Consider the following 18,415-nt stretch of genomic DNA (forward strand, 5'->3'; position numbering starts at 1 on the left):
ACCAACAGAGCAGTGCGGCATTAATCTATCCTTGCTGTGCAGCCGCAGCGGTGTGTTGCATAACGCCAGTCTTTTTCACTGATGTGGCGCGTCGCGCTATGACTCATCCTTCAGAAGTTTTCACTCGCGGAAATAATGCTTTTCGATATCGCTATTGTTTGGGACGCCAGTGGAAAAAGTCAAAGTTCTGTTGGCGTTTTCGGCGTGTGTCCTTGGATGGCGGCGGAAAAAAAGGAAAAAATAAGACGCTATCAGATTAGCAAAGATACTGTTTGTTAGGCACTGTTCCGTCCTTATGTTCTGATGAAGAGATATCAGAGAATATGCAGAATTTTGGTTTGTTTAAATTTGGTCCCGGTTTAAACTCGTTTTTGGTTATATTAGATAAGATCAGGTTTCATGCAATTCATTTCGTTCAGTTCATTTTTCATAACATGAATTTAATCGTATTATTTCAGATTCTGTATCGATTATTTGTTAATAAGTTCGGTCATTATCCCCATTTTTACGCCATAACTTTGGAATGATTTATTGCTACGTAATACTTTTTAAGATGGATTAGAAAAGAGATATCATCTTTGTTTTATAAAGATTTTTGCATAATCTTTACAAAATATATCCTTAGTTTTTTAACAATTTGTTTAAATGTATTCAGTAAATTAATTCAGTTAAATAAAATGAGGCATTGACTGCATTATGAAGTATTAGTAGGCCATCCTAAGTAATTTATGACATAGCTTTAAATCCGCACAATAGGATTAAAAATATTCATGATTTTTTTTCTCGGATACGAATTATGCTGAGAAGAAGCTTTGTAACCATAAAAAAAATGCTTGTCTGCCAACACGATAATTCAAAAACACTTTGAAATAAACGGATTAAATTTTATATGCGATTTTTACACCAAAGTTGTAGATTTCTATCAAATTTTGAACTAAGTCCATTCACAAAGTCAATCTACGTGCTAGTGAACATAATAAATACAAAACGGAAAAAGCTAGATATATAATATTTGGTATGCAAATTTAGCATTTAAATGTACATATAATATACGTATCATTTAAATGTACATAATTAGTGCATACACTGGTGCCAAATTTTGAATTAAATTCATGAAAGAAATGTCGGTACTTATGTATTAACGGCACCGCAGCTACAGATTTGGCAATTTTTAAGTGCCGCCAATCACTTTCAAAATTCAACGCCACCGCAGCTACAGATTAAGCTTTTTATTGGCGCATTAACGCAAAAACCGCCAAATCTGTAGCTGCGGTGGCGTTAATACGTAAGTACCTAAATGACTTTATGTTGATCTGTACGTTCACGTGCAAGTAAAAGCAATACTCAAAAATGCAGCGATTTAAATAAATAAGATTTGATGTATGGTTTTGTTATTAAAATTATAGTTCTGTTTCTAATTTTGGTTCCATCGACAACAAAGGCTGCTCAAAATGCATACACTGTTTTCTTCACTGTACTATGAAATGTTAAATGATCATAAGCGAATTCTCAGCTCTTGTAGCGTTCACGGCCTTTTTCGATGTTCCCAGTGTTTATACGCGAGAAAATAACACTTTATTAAGAATATGCAAGAAAGCTACGGAGAGATAAATGATTTACTATATTTTTAATGAAGAATTTTTTGTTATTTTATGTGACATACTAATACTTGACATACTAATTACCTGTTGCTTCAATGAAAAGAATTTTGTAATTAAAAGTTCCTTCTTAGCCTTAACATGATTAAATTCCTAAAAATATCAATCAGATTTCATTTTTAAAGCCCATTTAATGCTTATATAATTATAGATAATCAATTAATAAAAGATGTTTTTCAGTTATTTTGAAATTTGTTCTAATACATATAGTGAATAATTAATGTGTGTTTCTAATTTATCTGTCAAAATGTTTCTTTTAATTCTTCCAAGGTTATTATAGTCAACATAAACTTGGTTTTCGTCACTTAAAGAATTTCACTTTGCAGAATTATGGATATAAAACTGCTTATGCTGTTAAAAAAACTTATAATGCTTATTTGCGTGTAAACCTTATCAAAATGTAGTTGCTGTAAACCATCTATTAGTTATAAGTTTTTCTGTATCTCTGAATTTTTGAGTGACTGTAGAATCCATGGGAAATGTTCTCTTTAAAAGTCTGAAGGGTCCATACATGGCATTGTATGTGGAGGTATCAAAATCGAGTGAAACATTTCGAAAGAAGTCACTATTTGCATTCTTTTAAAATGGGAATTGACTCATAAAGTGGAATATCTATCTAGAAAATTCTTGATTTCAGACTTGAAATGTACTAAAATAAATTATATTAATTAGTTAATAAAACTTGAATGATTTAAAACTGTAAATATTATGGTTTTTAGCTCCATATTTTTTAATACTTTTTTTCAAACATCTTTCATCACCACTTTTGTGTTACCGTTGAACGAGAATAGGAATTAAAAAATGGGTTTCAGTTGAAATTTATCTTCTTTTGTTGAAATTTCTTCCTTTCTCTCCTGATTTCCTTTCCTTCAAGAAACGTTTGGATCCTCCAGCAAGAGAGAAATCCAATTTTCTAAGAACAATACTCGTACACTGACTCTCAGAGGGAAGTATCTTTAACCATGCCTTTTATTGCTAAGGTTATCAACGGAAGTGAAAGGTATGGACGAGCGTAAATAGCCCCAGAGGGAAGTTACTTACCAGAGAGAATGTCCAAACTTCCATCTAAAGCCAAAGTCTTCCAAAAGGATTTCATTTCAATTATTCGATATTAACTGAAATTGAAATCTTGCTGTGTTACCTTTGAGGATCATTGGTTTACAAAACTGATCAGTCCATCGATTAATATATATATATATATTGGAATTTGATGACTCTTATAAAAATTTAAAAAGTAATAAATTACATAACTTCTTACTAGTGGCGTAATGGAGAAACAAGATGCTTTGGTATAGTAATTCTATCTCCCTTCCGGTCTCAGTTCTGCATTTCTGCCTTTAAGATTCTAGAGTATACAGAAATATTGCTACTTCCTACTTCAGCACCAGGGATTTCTGTACCACCTCCACTTTGACTTATTATTTGTCTTTATAACTATAATACATGTCTATTTTTGCATTTTCAGCAATCAAGTCCAATGTGACGCTTCCCAAATGTGAAGCGTTAAAAAATTTCTCTGTTAAGCGTTTGGTAAATATATTATTAATCGCATTATTGTTTCAAGCCTGTTGTCTTCAGTCTGGTTTCTGCGCCGTTCTAAAATATTTTGGCAGCCCTTCCCCCTTTCTTCAACCTCCTTCAAAAAAAAGTATAATAATCAATGTTTGCATTGATCATCTTTCGTCCTCTTAATTTCCAAAAGAATGCACTTCTGTCTTTTGCTTTTATCGGAAATTTTATTATTAGATCATTTTTATGTCCGGATTTGAATATCTTCGGACGTCATATTCATCCACTTGCAATTCAAGATATTTAGTATTGTAATTTCTGGGACATTATATTTTAAAGTGGCTCCAACAGATGGTAGTAAGATATTGTGGGGACTGCTGTTTCACTACCCACTGTGCAATCTGTCCGGCAATTATTTAATATTTTTATACCAACTCGAAAGAGCTACTTCTACTTGTTCTGTTACTTTTTCTTCTATTTATTTTTTTGTATAAAATATATCTACTCTTGTTTTTGTTTGAAGCTCTGAACATTTAATGGAGGAATCAATCCACAGTACTTCTATAAATCTATCTTATCACCACAGCCTTGCATTTTTTTGTTCGCTTGGTAACTTTCTTTATTCGAACTTACCTTATTTGCTGGCACATAAAAAATCGTTCACTATATGATTTGTGAATTGTCTGAACTGATAACTTAATTGTATTCTATTGTATAAATTAATTTATTAGAATGTATCACTTTAATAATAATTTAAAATTCACTGGTGAAACATTCATTATGCTTTTGATTGGTGCTATTCATCTGTCATCGATGCATTTTGGTTTCAGTATCACTTGTTATGATCTCCGAAATACCAAAGGAAACATGAAATGTATTCCTTGATTCATGCACTGAACTACACATTTTTTGCAATGAATTAGTTGTAAATTTTTTCCCTTTCACTGTCGTTCAAGGACTTCCTGAATGAATAAGCGGATTTGATTGCTAGAAGCATTACTTCGATTGGGTATATTGGTCATATGACTCATCCAACCATTCATAGATGAGAGAAGTCTGCCGTAAAGTTGATTGGCAGTGCCACTGTACGAACTTACTCATGCGAAGCAGAATGTGTTATTTACCTGTAGGTGAGAATTCCTTGCGATATTCATCTTAATGTGGTTAAAAGGAAAAAAAAAAGTACTAATGTGAAATAAACAGGTTATCTGAGTATTTTATACATGCGAAATCGTGTTTAAGCTGAATGTAAATGATGCAAACATCAAGTGTATCATTTTCTTTGAATAATTGTTAGATATCTCAATAGTAACTCAAGTTCTTGAAAATTTTCCCAGAAAGTGTGAAAAGTGTATCATTAAGATTGAGTTAACTTGAAAGATTTGCAGGAAATTTTTAAATGTAAAAAAGATTTAGCACTTTCAGAATTAAGATTTGTAAATACGTTAGGGATAGATTTAAAAAAAAATCGCTTTAAGATACTTTTATTTTTGAATTTTACGTAAAATAGATGAAAGAAATGATGAATGAAAATACGTCAATGAAACACCTGTGAAATGAAAATGCGTCAAATAAAAGTAAAAAATGCTTTTAAAATTGAAAAAAACTTTTTTTTTTTTTTTTTTTTTTTTTTTTTTTTTTTTTTTGCGAAAAAGAAGTAGAAAGCAACAATTTTCTAGTTTAGAAGTTTATGAAATGATTAAATCAAACCTTTGACGATAACTTAAGAAATATATAGAGTAGTTCCTGAAATAAGAAATAAGCTTTATTTCTATTCATTTTTTAAACGCTGGTAAATAAACGAAATTTCCCATTTTTCTCGCATTAGGGAACATTTAAAATAACTATAAAATCTTTTTAAACGAATAGATTACTTATTTTGTGGCTCAGGAACTGCAGAACTAATAGAGAAATTACTATATCAAAATTTTAAAAAATGTACATGGAATTTTAATTTTAGTTTTTTTTAAATAATATTTTATCCACATTTAGAATTTAAGAAAATAGTATCTAAAGGTGTAAAATAGATTAAAACATAAACTATGCAAATGCAAAAATGAACGTAACAAAGAATGAATGTAGAAGCTCAAATGTTTTTTTAAAAAAAAAACTGTTTAGAAATTAAGATTATTGAATTAAAAAAAGAAATATCGTCATTTTCATCAAAAATTGTCTTTTTAGCAATAATCTGGTCTAGTCTAATCAGCCTCTCATAGTGATGTGATATCTCCAGTTGGCAAAAAATGGGAAGCTCATACTGTATATCATTGGCCCCGTTAAATAACTCCGAATTTACTTGAAGGTAATTGATATAGTTAAAACTAAGATTGTTTATTTCTTCATGAAACGCTTTTTTAGTATAGATATATGTCATTTATCAATAGTGGCGGATTTAGACACATTGCGACCCTTGGCATTGCGTATTAAGAGCTGTATTTATTTAAACTAGGCGAAACTATTTGATTAGTCTGTCACTTGAGATTCTTTTCTTAATCAAAGAAAAGTGCAAGAATTAATTTACATTTGGAAATAGTTAAAAAAATTCGAGAACTTTTTGAATGTAGTTTTATTATTCTATTGACACAACAGCATTTAGGACCCACTGCTTTAGAAACTCAGGTTTATAAATAAAAGTAATCTAGCTACTTGAAATTGAAAACAATGGGATGTTCATATAATCAAACTACATACATACAATTCCACATATGATTCATTAAATTCTGACTCCGTTGTTTGTTTGAAACTATGTATGTATCTGGTGTTGCGTCTAATATCTGTAGTGTTGAGTGCTGTGAAAATAGCTACTTCAAAAAATGAAATTTTGTTTTTCAAGTATTTTATGCTTATGCAAGCGCGTTCCCAGAAAGTAAACTGTCTAGCTGCCAAGAAACATGGCAGCGGCATTTCGTGTGATTCAGCCGTGAGCTGCAGCAGCAGTAACGGAGTCAGCAAGAGAAGATGACATTCCAAGTTGAACAACCCTAGTCCCTAAACCCAATCCTGCCTGACTAATGCTGAAGAAAATAAGTCATTCCTGCGCTCCGAAAGATAGACTCCAAGAGAGAAAAAAAATGCAGTGACTAATCCACTTGACTCAACATCCCTCTTTCTGGTCAAGTTCAAAACGAAAGCTAAATATTCCCCAGCCTCTTTTTTAAGTCCCGTGTTGTGCTTTCAAATGAATTGACTTCCCTTGCTGAGGTTTTAGTGTTGCTACAATTAATGGAGTAGATTCCAGCGCTGTTGTCTCAGATTTGTCATCCTGATTCAGTCGAATTAAAATTTTTTGAGCTCTGTCATGTGGTTTGTATTATGAAATGTTTTTAGGACTCTCAAACGAGACTTTAATCTTGTCAAGAAATAAAATAAAGGTCCTGTCATTGAAAGCAGTATACGCCTGCTGTTTTTTTTCTATTTTTGCCAAGAACATCAGTTTACAATTTTTATTTTATTATAGAAGTTTTCTGAAAGCATTATAGTTTGCTACTGGATGTCTAATAAAGTATTCACCTGATAAAAATCTGAATGAATAATACAGAATGAAATATAGGGTAAAGAGCTTTACTGAATTTTATTTAACAATTATATTTTTTTCTAATAATACATTTCAACATAAACATCTTTAGTTTTTCATCCAGACGTTGTTCAGATTTGAGGAGTTTAAGTAGCTGTTTCTTAATTCTCTTAACACTGCGAACTTCTTCATCAAAAACTCAATTCTTGGTCTCCAGAAAAACTATTCGAGTGGTGTCATATCGGGAGAACATGGAGGCCATGAAACTGGCCCATATGTACCAATTCACCGATCTAAGATTGTTTCATCAAGGAAATTATGCTCACGGCTCCTTGATGTAAAACATGTCAGGTAGATCGATAATTGTTTTAACCATCTATTAGTTGATTGTTTTATTGGCGGAGGTTCTGAATCGCCTCTGAGCTGCTTTAGGAAATATCGTATCGATAAACAGAGAAAACACATTGCCTTTTCACATCATGGTGCCATTTTGTCTGTAAACAATCAAGTTTTTCTATTGCCATTAGTAAAATAGAGAATTGATGAAATGCCTTAACCTTAAGATTATATCAATCTAAATGATTCCCTTATGCTATGTAAAATTACGTTTCAGTTTAATTTTTTTATCCAATATTGTTTTTTTACTCAACAGGATATCCAGGAACAGGTGGACATCTTGTAATTTCGATAGTGTTATTTATTTAATAAGCATTTCAAAATACCCTAGTATTTATTTAATTCTTTATACTAATTCAGAGAAACATATAGCCTTGTTGCAAGGTTTCAATTTCGGATAGATGGATCGTAAATTTAAAACACGATTCTATTAAAGATTGATCGTGTGTTTATATGTGTGTTTCTGATGTATGTTAAATTTGTCTTCAATGATCCAGTTCTTCACTTGGCATGGCTTGAAAATTTGTAGAATATTTACTGACTTATGAGTTATTCTCATCGTCTGATCATTGTTCTGAATTATACAGTCCATTTCGATATAGTTCTGACTATCTTAAAAATGGGATCTAATCTAACGAAACAAAACTTAATCTAAATCAAAAAAGAAAAAAAAAAATGTCCTGGTCAGTCAGAGGAAAGTAAGTATGGATTCTTCTAGTAAACCGGCTAAACTTATGCTAAAATTGTATTAAGAATTGCACTTATATATTTGAATAAATAATGTTAAGACTTTAAAAGTTAACATTATTTATTCAATGTTATTAGTTCAGAGTTAAAGGATACCATAAATTGTAATTTGTACAATTATTAAAAGATAACCCGAAATTTAAACGAAATTTATTTGTATTTTATTATAGCTTCATATATGTTGCCAATTTTATCAACGAAATTAAAAAAAACTACTACAAAACTACTGTGTAATCGGGTCTGGTATATATGAAATCTATCGGGTTCAAATATACTCCGCTGGTATGGTGTGGAAGTTCGGAAGGAAGGTGCCAACTCTGATGCCTCCTCGTTATTTGATCGCAATTTAAAATTACGAGAACCGTCTCAAAGAAGTTCTTGCATTGCTTGAAAATTGAACAAGAATGTAACAAATCGTACATTCTAAAATAATTTTATTTAAATCAAGGATAATTGGTCCTAATTTTTGGCTCATTCTTGGCGAGAAGTACTCAAAACTGCTGAACTTGTGTGAAACATTCATAACATTAATGTTCCTCCGTTACGAAATGAACACTAATTTTTCATTTTGTGCATATGTATGTATGATTCATAGACAGATCTTTAATAGGCTATATTATACAGCAGTTCATTTGAGTTAATGAATTTGTGAAAAAATGAAAAGAATTTTTGAATTTTTAACTAGGAAATCTCTTGAATTTTCAGGGTGAAATGTCTTAAATGTCCTATTGGTGATGTCTATTTTGCTACTGATTCTTTAAGAAATACATTTCGTCATCGGAGATGTGGTCAAGACATCCACATCAACATTGCTGGTTCCCCCACCCCCACCCCTCTCCAGGGAAGCACTAACTGGCATACCAAGGCGTGCCATTTTTTATCCACATACTTCTGGTTTCCCCTTTGAGGAATGCGTGGTAAGGAATAAAGTATTTTTGGTACCGATATTTAATATATATTTACTATCCTTTTTTTTTTTTTTCGAAGAATGCTTCCCATAGGCAACATTTTATAAATGATTTATAATTTGAAACTAATTTGTCGTTATAGTTTCATCTTGTGTACGATTAATATCTTTAAAAATTCAATCAATGGAATCGATAATTTTATCTTTTTTAACCGTAAAAGCGTAAATTCTGATAATATTGAATTAAGAATAAAATGTGTAAATTATGAAACACTTTTAAATAAAAGTCTACGATGTTCATTCCACTAAACGCGGCGCATCAGGTTACTCGATTTGAATCTGTCCGATCTGCGTAAAAAAACAAACAAACAAAAAAAAAAAAAAAAACAACAGAACCGCTATTTTAGCAGACGATTCGTGTCAGTTCTGCTCTGTTTGTGCCCATCCAGGTCCAGTTCGATATCGGTGCAGATTCCTTTTTTGTTTTATTTTCCGCGTTTTCGTATTATATATGCAAGATTTTGCGATGATATGGTGCAATTTTGCTGACGTTTTAATATTGCGAACCTCTTTCATCTGCTGTTTTGCGTGAAGATGCAACTTCACGAATTCGTAACCCCCTTTTTGTATAACTCGTTTTTCTTTCCTCCGTCTTCTTCAAGTATTTACATTCTCTTTTGTTATAATTGTTTCGTAGGTTTTCCCCGTCTATTCGCTGGGTTTATAACGATGTCGACTTGGGGTTGCAATCCATTGTTGCGATCGATGTTAATTAATCTTTTGTTAGACCACCCCTGTGTGGAATGCTTGTAAATAAACAATTCGCCTTTTTATTATTGTTGCAGCTGCGTTTTAGAAATTTCTCTGAAAACTGAAATATTTCTCCTTCCTCGAGCGATGCGAATTTTATGTATTTTTTTTATCTTGTTATTTATTGAAGGGGGGAAAAATCAGCTGTAGGTGTAGATTAAACTGGTTTTATTTGAAAAATAAATGATTTCGATATTCTAACCGTTTGATGCCTCTTGATGATAATGAAAACATAAAGTGAGCATGTTTCTTCGCCTTGTACATCTTCTTTTTCATGATCATTTTATAGAATTGTGCTTCAGGTAATTTTATTCCCTTTTATGAATTTTTTTTTATGGTCCTTTCGAATTCATAAATTTTAAGTTATACAGCGATAGCATTCTGTATTCAAACTAAGCCCCCCCCCTCTCGTACCTATTCTCCGTTTTCCGACTGATGTAAATTGAAGAATTAGGGAATAATAATTGAAAATCTTAAAATGATTTCCTTGCTTTATCAGAAGAGTTTTCGTTTGCACAGTTAAAGGCCATAGGTGGGAAATTAGTCTTGCGCTGAATGTGCATAATTCAAAATATTGCCCTTCAGTTTAAATCGTTTTTTTTCCCCGCTAATCATCCTCTGATTTTCGTATTTTAACATAAACTACTTGCATGTGAAACAATTATTATTAGTTGATATGTAATGTGAAATACTTTCCTACACTTTATGAAATATAATTGTCTATTTTCTGAATTATCTTTATCTATGGTTATTATTATATTTATTCTCCCATGAAAGATATAATGAAAATTTATGATCAGTAAATTGCCAGAAGCCCTGTCGTGATATTAATGAGTTGTGTAAAATAATATCCTCTAAGCTTGTGTATGTAAAATATAATATTCTCTAAGCTTGCATGTGTAAAATATAATATCCCCTAAGTTTGCATTTTCTCGTACAACATTAATTTTCCCAAAATTATTGCTTTTGTTAACTAAATTATGATACATCATAATCAATAATAAGAATAATGACAAAAGACTTAATCTATTTCACTGTAGATTTTTAAGTGCCAAAATTAAGTCAAATAAAAATAAAATGTAATTATCCTTTTTTTAAAAATAAATTTTAATGCTATTTTAGTTTTTTTTTGGGGGGGGAGGGTTATACATTATTACAAATGCGTAGAAATTTCTCCCCCCTTTCAAATCAATTTTTATTTTTTTATCTACTATTCCGAAGGATAAAAAAAAAAAAACATTATTCCAAAAAATAAAAATACGGTAAGGTCTTATAGTTCAAAATTCCAAAAACATTTTAGAATTAATGCTTGTTTTATTAATTTATTTTCGTGCTTTATTTATTTTATAATTATTAGGAAATAAACTGTTAATATGCATGAACTGGAATCTGCATTGCCCCCCTCCCCATGTTTTATTTCAAATTGCTGTGGTAAGAAATTAAAAAAATACTCTGAGCTTGGAAATACATTTATTTGCAGGCATTTATACCAAACGATTTTTCCAGATATAGATTTTTTTTCACCGTTTTGGCAGCCACCATTTATTTTCTAACCGAAAGGCAATGGATAAAAATTCTCTTGTTCTATCTTCGAAATACTCCTGGGCTATTATTGACTCGCTAGGAAATGAGCACGAAATCTCTAATCGTTGGCCGGTGTTCACGTGATCATCGAACGACCTTCTTTTCTGCGATGACTCACCGTTTGCGTCTATTTTTGATGAAGCCCTGTTTAGGGAAAGTGCCGGTTCGAGCGAAGAAAAAAGACAAGTCCGCTGCAGCGTTTTATGGATTGAAATTGTGTTGTCCAGAACGCACGAAAATGTGTTTGGCTTTTGATGAATTTTAATTTTTTTTTTTCGTCTGTAGAAGCGAGTTTTGTATGCTGTATTTTGGTATTCAAAAGCATGACTGCAGAAACTAATTTAATATAGCAATTACTTGTTGTGTTTTTAGTAATATTAATAAAAACATATTTTTTTTATTGCGTTGGTAGAATGTTGCGTAGAAAATTGAAAAAAAAAAAAAAAAGGAATATAAATTTATGACAAATATCTTGCAAAACTTTGACAGATAAAGAGTTATGTTGGTTTCCATCTTGAACAATAGATTCTGACATTTAGGAATGAATTATAGTTAAATAGTTTTCGTTTCGTTGCATATGTGTAGAATTTATACCAAATTAAGATAATCTTTATCGTTTTTTTATGGTACGAGTTGTTGTTGAAATCAAGCGTAAATCCCACCTGTCAAAAAAAAAAAAAAATTAAAGGTATAATAAACAATTGCTAAAAACTTTTTGATGCAATTGTTAATTTCTATGAAAAATTTAATTATTTGTGTAAACGATTTTTTTTCATGAATTTTAAATACTGACTATTTTAATCAAAAGGTAGTTAAAAATTTTAATTTACAAAATGTTAAATTAAAATGTCCAGATTTTCTGAGCTTTGGCTTGGGGCCCCGAAGTCATTGAAATTTGGCTTGAAGCTGGTCACTTCTCAGGGGCCCCAAAATTTCGATTTATTCTTTTTCGATTTTTTTTATTTATTAGTTTTATGCTTTTATTCTAGTAACTAGAACTATGCAGTCTGATTCAAATCATGTATGAATCATATTCCAAAACATTATTCTAATATTTTTAAATAATTATTTTTTACAAATTTTATATCGTGCTGTTTGAAAACTTGTAAACATTTTTTTGCTTTATGTTTAAAAAAAAATGTCTGATTCTGTAATTAAAAGTATTTAGATTGTACTCAATTTTTTTTTTTGTTTAAAATCGTTTTAAATTTGATTTTTGAAATTTTTATACACAAAATACTGAAATCAATTTTCTGGAATGGACCCTTTAATTAAATATTTTGCCTGATTATCAAATTTTGTTTGCATTGCTTAATGCAAGTCTCGTTCTCGCTTAACTTGGTCCTGGCTTGCATGTTCAAGAAATTAGCATAATCCAATGAATTGTATCGCATTTGTAATAAAATCGTAACTTTAATGATATCATATATAATATATGTAATATACTGATTATTTCGTTATTGATTTTAATAGAAAAAATATTATTCTGTATGCCATTTGCTATATATTAAATACGGGAAATTGTATGCCAAATCAAGTTAGATTCAGGGAAGCTCTTAAATTAAACATGCGCATTGAATTTAAAAGTTTTTTTTTTTCAGTTGTATAAATTTTTAAATATTTAGCTACGAAATAATTGCTTGCAAATTTCTGTTTGAGGTATTTTATTTGATACTGCAATGAATCCAGGACATGTTGAATCTCAAGCATGACCATAAGGAAAATTGATAAGGCTATGATAACTGATTTAATTTCGAACGTTTCACGGCACTGAACTTAGTTTCTGATGTCAGTTATTATTTTTTTATCTACATCTCAGAAATGTTCTTGTTTTGCAAAGAGGGAAAAAACTATTGAAAGTCTCTTAACACGGTGTAAAGCACTTTCCTCATACCTTTTTCTGTCATCAGCTAGTGTTACTGTGTTTCAAGCTCTAACTACGAACTTCTAGTGCTTTAAGTATGTATTCTCATGTCCTGTGACTCATCGCTCCATGGTAAATGCAAGTGCAGTAAAAGAAAAGAAAAGAAAAAAAAAAAAAAAATCAAACGAAACTGCAGTTCAAGCGTTTTTTGATGCCAAGACCAACTTGGCGCGCTCTCTCCTTCACGATTTTGGCGTCATTACGCAAATGATGGGCGTATCAAAAATCTTTCTTGACGCGGAACTAGATTTTTGTGAGCTATTTCATTTCAAACCCATTGATTGACATGTTTCGTCTGTTTTTGGAACGATAAACCAGGCATTTGTTAACAGCAATTAACTTTTTCCCGAGAGTATGTATTGTATCAGAATTTCCCTTGATGGTGGTTGATTTATTCAAACAGACCGAGACGATTCGCAGCAAAAAAAAAAAAAAAAAAAAGTGTCTTTACTGACCTTTTTATAATTCTTTTATGAGAATTCTGGGAAGAAACTCTGTAAATATGGTTTGCGAGGAAATGTCTGAGACTTCAGTAGGAAGTGTCATGGTAGAAAAGTAACAAGTGTTTTTCGCTTAGTTTCTGTCATTTGGTCCTTTTGCTTTCTTGTATAAGAATATTTAGTAAAGTTATCGTCAGAAAAATTCGACATCGAAATTTTGATTTCCATTTCCAGGAAAAACAAACAAATTATTTTTGGTATTTTCTGCCCATCAATAAATGCAAGAATTCGGAAACGGTCTGAGCTAGATGGATGAAATTAGATTTCTGGCGAAACTGTAGATTTCTGTCAGATTTTGGCGAAGTTCCTAAAAGGATAGTTTAGCTGAAGATAACTAAAAGTTTAGTTTAGTTATATTAACTTCCCGTTGTAAAGCAACACTAGGACTATTTTGGGACGGACCTCGTAATTTCAAACCGTGGTCAGATGACGAGGACGACACCTGAGCTGGCACCCCCCCCTCTCCACGCCACACCAGAACAGCGGGAGGACGTTTGGCATGACGGATTTAACGTACAACAGAAAAGATAACTAAAAGACATCGAATTAGATGGACGTATGATTTTTATCACTAGATCAGCTGATCTGTTTTAAATTTTGGACTAAATTAATCATTGATTCACTGCTGTAGCTCTGTCAATTTATATGCGTGAAAGCGTCAGTGAAATAACTCATATTCACGGAAGTGGTCTCACATATTTTCTGATAAACATTCTTGTGTATTATTAACCTTATACCTTCGTCGAAAATTAGTTACAAAAGAAACGATTAGAATGCAGTGTTTAGCGATTAATCGCTGGGGTGCAGTTATTGCAGAAGTTTCAAAAAACCTAATGCATATTTTGGATCTTTTTTCCTACAGATTGAAACAAAACTTTGACATATAACGCAGTTGTAGTCATTAAATCATAATACCAAATGTCAGATATTGTAGCCCTTGTGTATTTGAATTATCCCATTTATATGCTTGTGAAAGTATAGACCGACAGACAGTCAACCCTTTGATGGATTTTGTTCCATCAAAAAGTTGATAATAACACTTATGGGTTAAAGGGTTATGTAACAACATTTTAGATGTTAAAGTTTTCCATAGTACGTATGGTATTAAATTATATTCAGACAGCCAAATAGAAAAAATCATCTGAATGGATTTCGTTCAAAATATGATAGAAATCTATAAATTTGGTGTAGAATCAGATATTAAGTTTCATTTCATCCGTTTTGCTCAAAGCGTTTTTGAATCATCTAGAGATGTGTTTTTTAGAATCGTAAAGATCTGAACGGTGGAGATTCTTCAAAATTTCGAGTTCGAATTTTTGAACGATTAGAATGTTTTCTCTTTGCATACTTCGTTTATGAGAAAGTCAAAAAGCAGCATGCTTACAAAAATAAAATTCAGTATGATCTAAAAAAAATGTATATTTGTATTAAATGTTAGACGTACTCAATCAAAGGGAAGAAGCATAAAATGTGTATTCGACTTTCTTCTCTAACCTATGATACTGAACACATAACGCGCCATGTCCTTGGAATGTGCGAGAAAGTCGAAATGAAAACTATCTCACAGTTTTATTTGACCTCATTATTTTAAAGCTTATGCTTACAATTTTTTATACATAATTACATTTGTTTATAAAAAAATTCTAATTCTAATTAAAAATTGTAATGTAATTCTAATATATTTTATAAAATTTTCAAAAATTATAGAAAAAAAATAATTTCGCATTAAAATAAATGTTATTCAACACATTAAGGTGACGACAATGGTTACTATTCCGAAACAAAGAAGAAACTACTAGTTTCATTGTTCTTATGTAAATTCGATGTACCTTGATGTTTTGTGTTAGGCGACTGAAGCTACTACAGCGTATCCTCCCTGTCCCATTCATTCCTTTCTGCTGTAAAAGAAAGAAGTACCTCTGCACTTTTATTATTTTTTTCTCAGTTTTATACTGTTTTGCAAAGAAAATGAACCCCGAATAATATAGACAAGCTTGACATCGGCTTTTTCATTATTTGTCTGACGTACTCACACGCTGAAAATTTCCTCTACCAACAAAATCTCATAGAAACGGACTGTGCCAAATTTCTCAACATATAAAATTTGAGTGAGGATAAAACCAATCCCAAACCAATGGGCTTGTTCTCCTTTCTATTTTTCTAATATATTAACACAATACGGCTTTGTTTGTTGTTCTTAGGAACGTGTAGGTCAGGATCTCTTAAATCGTGGGTAGCGACCCATGGATGGATGACTAAACTATATTTGATGGGTCGCGACAAGATTTTGAATGTATTTTTCCACAATTTGCAAAAATATGACATAAAATCTTCATCAAATCATTTGGTAGCAATGTGTGTGTGTATGGTGGTTGTGGTGGGGAAGAGTGCATTATGAAAACAAGCGACTCGTGTCAATTAACTGGAAATAAAGACCCAAATCATGCGACTTTTTAACATGTGAGATGATGTATAATTATGTATGTGAGAAAATGTTAGGCTCGATTTCATCAAAGATTTTTTTTAATTGAGATATTTATTGGAATTTATATGTGTTAAACCTAGCGTGTTTAATCATCAAATGCGGAGAAATTCAACAAAACTTTGTGGATGCTCAAATATATGGGCTTTAAACGTTAAATTAATGGTCCGTTTTGAAAGTACATGAATGCTACTTCGTAATTTTGAACTTTGGACCGATGATGAGAATGACGCCTGAGTTAGTTCCTCTTCTCTCCAAACTCCTCTATACACTTCCAACTCTTCCACTCCAGCGTGAGGTTAATGACCCTCGAGAGATATAACATGAATCAACCATGTATTCATGGAGGACCTACTTTGAAATCGGATCTCAAACCTCCGATTCTAATGTCAAGAAAAGGAGACTGGCCTGCAAGGCCATTGCTTCTTAGTGGTCGCCTGTGTATATTGTGGAAGATTGAAGTGCTTTCTTGGATCTCTATCATATCATAATTCATATTGTATCCTGATTGTACTTTTCTTCTGCTTATATATTGTTTTAATTCGATATTCGATACTGTATACATTAGGAAATAATTTCTTAATCACTCGAACTGCTACTTCACTAATTTCTCTCTCTCTCTCTCTCATGAAAAATAAAAATTGTTACAAATTCTTTTTCTGCTTTCAGATGGGGGGGGGGGGCTTAAATAATATAAGAGTTTTCTGTTTTTAATCACAGCTGAAAAAATTGTTTGCTTCCTATTTTATTTAAATGACGCAATTAAATGCTCAAATTTTATGCAATACAGTTCCCACTTCTGTCACTTACCGTTTAATTTTCTGCTTTGTTTTTGTGTAGGGAAGGCCGGTAATTCCCATCAATTTCATTTATTTTTCTCCTCTCCTAACACTGTTTGAATTATTCAGGGTACATCCTCTCTTGATGAGAAACATCATAGATGCATAAGTTCTTAAATTAAAACATTAACCTTGGAGCACAGTATATTATGTAATTATAAATAACTTCATTCGCTGATTAATTGGTATAAACAAAATGCATTATCGAATTAACTATGAAAAGTGATTGAAGAGGCCTTCTCCAATTATTTAGATTTTTATAGCGTTATCTGTTTTTTATCCTTTAATGGAAGACATGGATTTTGGAATAGTGGAAACATGAAAGAATATTGCTAGTGTATTTCTGTTCCAGATTCTTAAATTTTGTTCTGCTGAAAATCACTTTGATTTGAAATTTCTGAATTGTTATAAATTTTCATATTTCTTGTGGGAGCTGCTAACAGATCTCATATCCTGTATGGCGCTATGTTGCGTCATTGATAACATGATGCTTCCCCCCCCCCCTTAGTGGCAGACGAAAGCTTGACAATGAGACGGCAAGACGTACCGCTCACGCTCATGTATCTTTTTATGTGTTTTATGTTAGTTTAGTAATGTTTTGCTCTTGTAATCTTAATAAATATATTTAACATATTAATGCTGGTCGTTGCCTTTCCCTAAAATAATGTAACTTTTCTTCTGTTGCAAAATTTAAAATGATTTGACCATGATGAAAGAATGTGCCTACATTTCTTTCATTACCAAATAAGAAAAATGAGTATTATTAAACCGCACCTCTACATAAACCATGGACAAACTGACTGGAAAGAAATTTTTTTTTAAAAAAAATGTAAACATTGTGATAAATGGATGCAAGTAATTTATTTAAAGTATTACGGACAGTCTTATTGCAATCTTAGATCGATTATGTTTACTTCACGACACTACTTTTCTTTAACCCGTCTATCTAGTAGGACCACTGACAGACATGCCTACTTTACTTCAAGCTCTTCAGTGAATGCCTTTTTAAAGCTACCCACAACGCCCCCTATCCATTCCAAGCCTTTTTGTCCTTAGTCGCATTCACTGCATGTTGCTAAATGGGAAGCATTAGATCTCCAATTTTCCGCTCCACACTACACCAATACTGACCAGTTTTCATATTGATTACTTTCACTTTATTTTCGCACAACTTGGTTTATTAATGTAGCTCGCAAGTTGACGGCTTTACATATATATCCAAATGCCATAAAATATCGCCTGCTAAACGAAAAGAATGCCAAAATTGGTTTGGTGCTTAACATGTAAACGGATGGTGAAGTATGAGACGGACGTATGAGATTTCAATATTAAACTATTCAGTGAATTCTTTAGTAATTAGAAAGAGCCATACAATCCCAGATTAAATCCCATTTTAAAGATTTCGAGTTGTGTCTTTTTGTTAGCAGTTTTCTCTACAAAACTGGGCCAGTTCTTTTCTCTTGTCCATCCGATGACTTATAATGTAATAATTAATTTTTGAAAAACATAGATTTTATAATTTTTCTATTATATTTTTCAAAAAAA

General features: G+C 31.6%; 1 protein-coding gene across 4 annotated transcripts in view; it reads left to right on the forward strand.

Annotated features, from left to right (window-relative positions):
- LOC129980957 (uncharacterized) overlaps nucleotides 1–18,415 on the forward strand; it is an 82,586-nt gene that overhangs the window by 11,838 nt on the left and 52,333 nt on the right. The window contains exon 2 of one of the 4 annotated variants that reach the window (XM_056091489.1): nucleotides 8,530–8,741. The exons of 2 other annotated variants lie outside the window; for them this stretch is intronic. The gene's annotated coding sequence lies outside the window, so the exon portion shown is untranslated. Of the gene's footprint in view, nucleotides 1–8,529; nucleotides 8,742–9,824; nucleotides 9,844–18,415 lie in introns of those variants that run through there. One more of the 4 variants, XM_056091492.1, reaches the window with a different exon arrangement.

Source organism: Argiope bruennichi, chromosome 8 (genome assembly GCF_947563725.1).
Source record: "Argiope bruennichi chromosome 8, qqArgBrue1.1, whole genome shotgun sequence".
NCBI lineage: Eukaryota > Metazoa > Arthropoda > Arachnida > Araneae > Araneidae > Argiope > Argiope bruennichi.